Source organism: Falco cherrug, chromosome 5 (assembly GCF_023634085.1).
Source record: "Falco cherrug isolate bFalChe1 chromosome 5, bFalChe1.pri, whole genome shotgun sequence".
NCBI lineage: Eukaryota > Metazoa > Chordata > Aves > Falconiformes > Falconidae > Falco > Falco cherrug.
The window spans coordinates 34,525,462-34,533,791 of record NC_073701.1 but is presented as its reverse complement, the minus strand read 5'-3'; the positions used below and the strand labels follow the sequence as shown (position 1 = coordinate 34,533,791).

General features: G+C 46.1%; 1 protein-coding gene across 2 annotated transcripts in view; it reads right to left on the bottom strand.

Moving 5' to 3' along the window:
* Window positions 1–294: 294 nt before the first annotated feature.
* The window catches only part of CYTH4 (cytohesin 4), a 35,559-nt gene continuing 27,523 nt past the window's right edge, over window positions 295–8,330 (bottom strand). For both annotated transcript variants that reach the window (XR_008732476.1, XR_008732475.1), the window contains 2 exons: window positions 3,337–3,359; window positions 295–1,626 (listed from right to left, as the gene is read on the bottom strand). The gene's annotated coding sequence lies outside the window, so the exon portion shown is untranslated. The remainder of the gene's footprint in view (window positions 1,627–3,336; window positions 3,360–8,330) is intronic.

Genomic DNA, 8,330 nt, shown 5'->3' with positions numbered 1-8,330 from the left:
ATGAGGAACAGAGGGAGGCAGGCATGTGAGTTTGATGGGTTCTTGGTTTAAATGGGAAGTGCAGTAATCTCCCCATGTTTAGGTGGTGTTTGAGAAAACCTGATTGGGATTTATTAGAAAATGAAAATGCTCTAATTGAAAGTGAGTGGAGGCAATTTGTATTAATAATGGGAGAAATCATCAAATAATGGAATTGTTTAAAATCTATTAGTTTGCTCCATGCAGTGAGAGGAAGGGGTTGATTATCTTGCAATAGAACATATTAAAAGGAGAGCCCAGCCTGCTGGTCCCCTATGCAGATTAAAGATGTAATTTATTGAAGCAATTTATTTTCTATTCGGAAGAAGGGGGAAAAAATGGAAAAATATGATAAGAGCTGCAATCAAGTCTTGGATTCTTAATTTGAAGACCTACCTCTTATCTACCTTCTCTCAATCATTAGAAAAAAATTACTCATTCCTTCATTGGGTTTAAAGCTGCAGAAGCTGACAGGGTAGCTGGGAGAAAAAAATATCTCAGGAGAAGGCCTGTTACTCACCTCTTGAGCTTTATATTCTTGACAGCAGTTGCCTCAAATCCAAGGCAAATCAACCTTGGGCTGCCTGGAGGAGCAGCAGGTAGAGCTTAGAGGTCAGCACCAAGGCACTATCTAATCCTTCCCGAGGATAAAAAGAACATGTTGCTAAACTGGAGATTAATTCAGAGCTGCTTCATTCGCTCTGTCTGTCTGTCTCTGTGCTAATCCAGCCCATAGAAACCAGGGTGAGGGAGTGACAAATGGCCCTAGTATTCACTGTTACAGTCCCTTCCAATGCAATGGGAATTTAGGTGCCTAAGTAGGCATCAGGCTCTTAGTGGTATGCCTGGTTCTGCAGCTCATCCTTGTCCTGAGATTTGCCTGGCATATCTGCTGAAAAGGCCTTGCAGTCTGGTGATTTTGCTCTTCTTTGGTTTTCTCAGAGAAAGGCCTAGATCCTGCTTTGCCCATTTGCTCCTGCCTGGCTCCGTTGTGACACCCTGACCCAGTACCATCACAGGGAGCTAGCAGGACTCCACAGCTCTTCCTGCCTCCTCCTTGTTGTGTCATCTGCTCATTCTCTTTGCATCACTGTATCCAGACATCTCTCACGTGTCACTTTGTACCCCAACACTGATCTTGGCTTGTAGGCAATAGGGCATGAAGTCCTGCCACTCTCAAGTACCCTTAAGCAATCCAGACCCAACTGTCTTTCCTTCCAACCTCACCATCAAAATCTGTCAGAAGAGTGCTGTTGTAAGGAGTGGAGTGAGGGAAGAGGACAGAGACAATGAGATGGTCTTGCAACAATCTCAGTACTAAGGACAAAACCAGAGGACAAAGAGGCAAGACAGCAACAGTTCTCACTCTACTCATCATCCTCTGTACTCCAGGTCTGAACTTACATGCTGTTCTTGAGCAGGCTGTGGCTTGGGAGAGGAAAATTTCTGGCCTGTCCCAGGGGACTTTAGCATATCCATATGCAGCAGAAGCAGTTCCAGGCTTTTTTGCAGTCCCAGGGATTTTTCTGCCTGGTGCCTGAACACTATGTTGATAGGAGACATTGCAAATACTATCTCATTCTGCTAAGATCAATAGCTGGCTTCTGCCTTGAAAAAAAATAGACAGGGTGAAAATGGAGATCTCAAATTGCAGTTTCAGATGTTCAAAACAAAAACCAAAACAAACTATCAGAAGATTCAAGATTAACTTAGACCACAGCTGAAAGTCTTGTCTGTGAGAATCCGTTACATCCTATAAAGAGGATAAAAACCATTAAAGAAGGTATAAAGATAATAGCTAGGGATATGGTTGGAGTGGGTCTAAAACAGGGAAGCCAAAACAAAACGTATGCTGCTAAGAGATCTATGCTGAAAGAAAGCTTGTGGTGCGAGTCAGCCGTGGGGTCTTAGGCCCAGCCTGAGCCAGAAAGCAAGGCTCATCACAAGAGAGAGCCTCGAGGTGCCATTGTGTTGGGGCTGGGATGGAGTTGCCAAAGCAACTTGTTATGCCAAGAGATCTGTGTGAAATAATGAGTTTTCACACACATGCTTTGCTATGGAATTATTTTTACATAGTAACACCTTTTAAAGACTTTGTCTGTCTAGGTGCTTTGAGGAACACTTATTTCCTTTATTTGAGCTTCCAATCAATTCTCCATCTGTGTCTATGGTCCTTTCAGACTTCTGCACGTGCCTCTGTACCTTAACACCTATTGATTTATTTTCTTTGGGTTTTGCATCTTTCTTTTACCTCTGATCTGCACAGGGACAATGTGATACAAAACAGTATCATTTACCTACAGAGAGGAAATTTTTATTTCCTCTCCTTCTCACTGTGAGGGGCTCCTTAGTATATCCCATTAAAGTGGTTCCCAGACAGACAGTATCTCACTATCTGCAAGAAAACCCAGTCTGGTTTTCCCACTTTCTAGTATAGCTACAAACTCTTTAACAAGCTGTCCAGTGACCTTCTAAACAGTGGTAACTCAAGCATAAATGCACATTCTGCTACTTCTCCAGGTAAAATGATTGACAGCCACTTGGATTCAAACTCAGTCAAATACAGCAGTTCAGAGACAAAGAAATTAAACAAACTTCAGGCTAAGACTTGTCTTTCTGAAAAGATTTTCCCATCATTAGTTTACCTGAACTGGAAGCAATAGCAAAAGTAAAAATAACTCACCCATACTTTTGAGACCAAACCAGGTTAGTGGGTGAATAGACAGAAGCAGCTCTGTCAGCTACATTTTTTTTTTTTTCCCCTTTGGATTCAGTAGCCATACAACTTAATACCAGTATGCTGGTAGATTGTACATATACAAACTTAATCATAAACACACCCTAGAATATAACTATATATATATATATACACCCACCCATCCTAGTCACAACTACAGTAACAAACATGTTCACAGTATGACATTGAGTGGTATTAATTAGTGTCAGGGCCCTGAGTGCACTAACGACCCTTAACTGCCTGATCAGTCTCACCTGTGGCTTTCCCCACATCTTCTGCCTACAGCCTCGGAGGTCTCTTGGAGCTCAGGCCAAGGCACCTACTGTTGGTGTATTGTAGTTGTGTTGCTCCTGAATGGATCTGAGATCTGTTTCATCATCTTGGTTTACCCAAGATCTTGTTGCTATCACTAACCCTGCTCAGGTAGTGTGATATCTCACCCCAGCCTGTGGGGTTAGTGCCTTGTACATGCTTATGTTACCCTTGGTTTTTTCATGGAGCAGTCCTGCTCTTATTGCTCCCTGACAATTGGTATTCATCTTTCTCTCCAGCCATAACAAACCCATATATGCCCCTCTTACCTGTTTGATGAAGACAGTATCACCTGAAAATAAGAGGAGAAAAAACTGTCAGTTACAGGGTGACCAGAAACATGTTTATGCTTGGTTTACTGCAAACAGGTGGCTATTTATTCTTTATGAACACAAACAAACATAAGTACACCATATTTTACTCCCACCAAATCCTTTCTTCATCATTAAGCACATGCTCACAAACGTGTTCCCCAATACTTTCCCACTGAGTTAACATAATGATTGTAGTATACTGTGCTGATCTTGACTTGCTACGTGTACTGGGTAACTATTGCCTTGTTTTTCCTTTTCTCTAAATCTCTGTGGGCGGGAGGGAAAAAGATGGATCCTGATATCAAGATTAGGAAGTAGATCAAAATGATTGTGGGTGAAGGCACATGGGTCTGTGGTAGCTTTTGACATTTCTTGGTTACACACATGCATTGCTGCTCATAGTCACCCAGCCAAAATGGGAATTCTGATATAATCTTCCTCCTGTCTCTGATGTTTGACAGCTGCACAGTCAAACAGTGCAGAACAAACTGCAGTGCTCCTAAAATAATTCTCTTTCTTTGCCTGAGTCATTTAAAATCATCTCCCCAGAAAGTCTTTTGCAGAAAGCACATCTCTTGCTTGTCCTTCTCTTCCCTTCCTTTTTCCCCAAAGACTCTTCAATGCTTAGAAGACTGAAGGCCCGTAAACACAGCCCTTTGGGGTTACATCTATATCAAACACATCCAGGACAGTCTGAGCACTGTTCTCAGGCTGTCCACACTTTAATTGTTAGCCCACTCCTGAGCGTGGCTGTGGCTTGTGCAAATCAGTAATCTGCTGTATGAGGTTCATGCCTGGTTTGAGGGAGAGCCAATGCCAAGGGTCATTATATCCCCCCCTGTTAGGGTAAATGAAAGTAGAATTTAACTTTTTGAGTATAAGCTTCTTCAGGCCACTTAGGTTTGGTAATTAACACGTTGAGTCTACGGCAGCTTGACCAATGCATAGAGGGCCAGCCCCACCTTCTAACCTGCTCACAGACGTCCAGGGCAAATCCTACTCCCTCTCTTCACCTCTGTTCATGCCCTGCAGAGGAGCACCGGCCGTCCTGCTTTCGGATGCTCAGTAGTCCAAGCTAGTGGAAGGATGGCAGGGATGGCTTTGATAACTCATTTGCACAGTGCCTCAGAAACAAATCTTGGCAGAGGATTCTGCTGACCCGTGCAATGCAGCCAAGAGGGAATGCCAGAGTCTGTATTTCAAACTTCCTCATTCCTTTGCTCCATTTAGTGCTTGTTGGAGGCAGAAGAAAGTCTTGCCTTCTGTCCTTTGCTAGGTCGTATCTGGGTGTGGGTCCATGTGCACTGTGTGGAGAGACCCATTCCTCAAGATACAAAAATCCTTGAAAAGGGGCAGAGTGAAAGATGGCAGTGACAGATTTGTTGAACAGGGAAGTTGACCCTGAGATAGGTGCTGTTGCCAGTACAGGGAACAGCAGTCAGGCTGAGCTGAGGTGACAAAAGGAGGGATGGTAGGGGCTGAGGCTAGAGATCAGGAAGGGAACAGTCCGTGTATCTCAGCTAATGCTCTCTGGCAGAGTAGCAACACTAATGGATATTAGAAGTGTCAGCTTCAAGATTTAGCAAAATGGTACCTCTCCTGATGCATCTCATCCTGGCACACAGAGCCCAGAGCAGAGGAGAAATTAGGGCCAACAGAATGTACGTGCTGAGTACGGGGTTGCCCTTTTCTCTTGTCAGGGACCTTACTCCTGTGACTCCACATCTCATGATGACAATCCTATGCAGTGCTCCTTGCTAACAGCAGGTGTATTTCCAGGTGAGAAGCCATTCTCTAACACCCATACAGATCTGCTCTCCTCCTCTGTGCCCAATGGTGCCTTTTCCTCGAGAAGCACAAAGGGGGACATGTTCATCCCTCAAAGGAAAAGAGGGATATCCCACTTCCCCATGGAGTGGAGTGAGGTGGAGACATGGCAGGAGTGGCTGACTGCTGGCTGGAGTCCTGGGGTTTGGGTCTTTCCAGCCTGTTCTGGTGGCAGTACCATCCTCAGCCAGGTATGACTTGCCTCTCTGCTCTGTGGCAGAGTACTGGCAAATGAGATACTGTCTTTCCCCAGCCCTTAGAGACCTTCTGGAAGAGATGGTGAAAGGAAGGGATTCACCTGCCTTTCCTCACTAAGCAGATGGGAGACCACTGCACATGGGGTACCAAAAGGAAAAAGGGAAAGAAAAGAGCATTTAGGGAGAAGTGGAGCAATGTACCCTTTACTAGTTCCATCCACTCCCCTTAATCTGCTCTGCCCTCCCCTTGTATACGTGGTAGGGTTTTTTGGCATAGAGGTGGGGACAACTGATGTCTGATTTGGGTGCTGGGAGGGAAGGTTAATGAAGGTGTAAGTATGATGCCCCAATGCTCTCCTGCTCTTAGTGACACTAGGTTTCACCCTCATCTATTCATACCCAGGTGTTACCCTCCAGGGTGCCAAAGAAGAGATCCAACTGAGATTTGTCCTTCTACTGCTAAGCAACCACAGCCTGGCTTGACAGAGTTACCTCCCTCCCAGGTTTTCCTTGGCTGTGTTACGATTTGATCCATGTTTTTGCCAAGTGGCTGGCTTCCACGCTGCCAGCACTGGAGATGGATGATCTTGTTACCCAGCCAGCTGGGGAGCGTTGGCCCTGGGGCTCTGGCCAGCCAAGTTGTCAGTGACCCAAGCAATGCGGTTTTCCTTGCAAGCTTACTCACAGCTGAAGAGCAAACCTTCAGGTACCTTCCTGGCTTCTGCTGGGCTAGAAAGGAACAGTGTGCACAGAAATGTTTCACATCTGCCTTGTGCTAATGCCCACTGTGTCAGAGGTGGCCACCCTAAATACTCCAAATTACTAAGTTGTTGACACCAACAAATCATCCCTTATTCACATCTCTTTCACTTCCACTCAGGCTTGTATGTTGGGTTGAGGGGGCTGGAGAGGGATGGAGGCTAGTTCCAACTCTGTCACAATGGCCAGGCCCTGGGGTCAGATGGGCTTTGGGGCATACATCTTGATGTCAGATAAACCAAATCAGTGTGGCAGAGAGGGTCCCCAGAGGCAGCCTGACAGTTCCTTCCTACTGTCCCTGCCTACCTTCTCATCGCAGTGAAGGAGAGCCACACTGGCCAGGAGCCAGCCAAGCACAAGCACACACTTAGGAGAGAGGTAAGGAGTAATCACAGAAAGAGGGAGTGGGCAAAATCTCGGAAGAGTGGAAACACAAGGGGGAAATAGGAAGGAAAGTACTTATGAGTAGGAGTCAGGTTCTCCAGAAAATGAATCAAATTGTGACTGTCATTATGATAAAGAAGATATATGTGAGTCTGCAGTCCACCCTCTCAGGTATGTGTATTAGGGTTATCCCCAGTAGCCCCAACAAGAATAGCAGGGTCATTGCACGCAGGCACTGCGGCTGTAGCACCTGCCTTACCCCAAAGAGCCTGCAGCTCAGTAGATGAGGCAACCCAGGGAGAAATGAAAGGGTTACTCCAGTATAATGTCCCACTTTATAAAGGCAACATAAGGAAAAGGTAAAGTTGAAATAGCTAACCCCCAGCAACACCGGGAGGTTTGAAGCTCAGCTCTTCACAGGTGAATTCATTGCCTCTAATTCAAGGTGAAGTCTTGGCCTTCAGGTGCTCAAGAGGTAAAGGAGTGAAAAATCCTTTTCTCTTTTAAGAGTGTTTCTGAAGGGGCTGTTGGGCCCTAGTTCCTCCTGGCAGTCAAAACCTCTCGATAATGAAGTGATTTCCTCCTGCCTCATACTCTATGCTCTGATGAATGGCCACTACATGTTCAGGCTAAAATGATCAGGCAAGGGGAGAGTCCACAGCAACACCACTGGATAAATGTGAACACAGGCTGCCCTGGTGCCTCTCTCTGAGGAACTACCTGCTTTCTTTTCACTTTTTCCTTCATTTGTTTATCCTTGCTAATCTCTTTTGGTTCTACTCTTGTCTGCATTCCTCTTTTCCATCCTGGGCTCTAAGCAGACCCATACTCCAGGTCTAAGCATGCTCCCCAACCCCTGAGCTGCACCCCAAAGTCAGCTCTGTGGGACAGATACACCTGCAGTGCCTGACGTCTCCTGAACCAAGACACACTGAGAGAGTAAGACAGAAAGAGATGTATTAATCAGGCTTGTCCTCAGTTGTGCAAGCCCTGCCACTACTTCTTGTCTCCCTGATGCATAGGGATCTTGGGCATTTGCCCTCTATGTTCCCCCTGCTGCAAAGTCTGGGTCTCACAAACAGATTTGGGTGCCTGTGAGCTAACCAGGCCACAGGCTTTGGGAGGGAGCCCCAGGTCTTCCTAGACCTCATCTCTTCTGGGCAGCTGCAGAGCTGGTCAGGTGGCATAGTCAGTCTAGGGTGAATGCACACAGCCTTGGAGTGTCATGCAAGATGGAAGGAGGGTTCACTCTTACATCAGCCCTTATTTCTCATCTTGTTTTCTTCCTTCTAGGTATTACAGACTGAACAGGGGAAGGAGGCACGGGGATTAGGGTCTCTCTGCGCAGTAGGGAAACAGTTTTGCTAAGTGTCTATCCCCCAGAAGGCACCTGACCTCCTCATCTCCTCCAGGGCAGAGGATTTAACAAGATGAACTCTCTTAAATGGTTTGCAGAGGGGAGGCAGAACCAGCAGAGCAAATCCCAGCTTCCTGATTACAAAGTGGCTTTTTGTAAGAGAAATTTACCCAGACTGTTTTGCAGATATCCCCCTCTAAATGCATACACACACCCCTGCACTCCCCTGGCCACAGACTGCAAACCTCTGTTCAGACCCAGTGCCTGCCCTGTCACAGCTCCATCCCCTACGTACTTCCTCCTGGACCCCTTTCCACACTCTCCTTATTCGGAAGGCATTCCTCCCCCAAACCCTTCCCAGCTTTTTCCCTGAGCACCCATCCTCCCAGTTTTCCTCTGTGCTCTTCGTTCATGTCACATTTGTC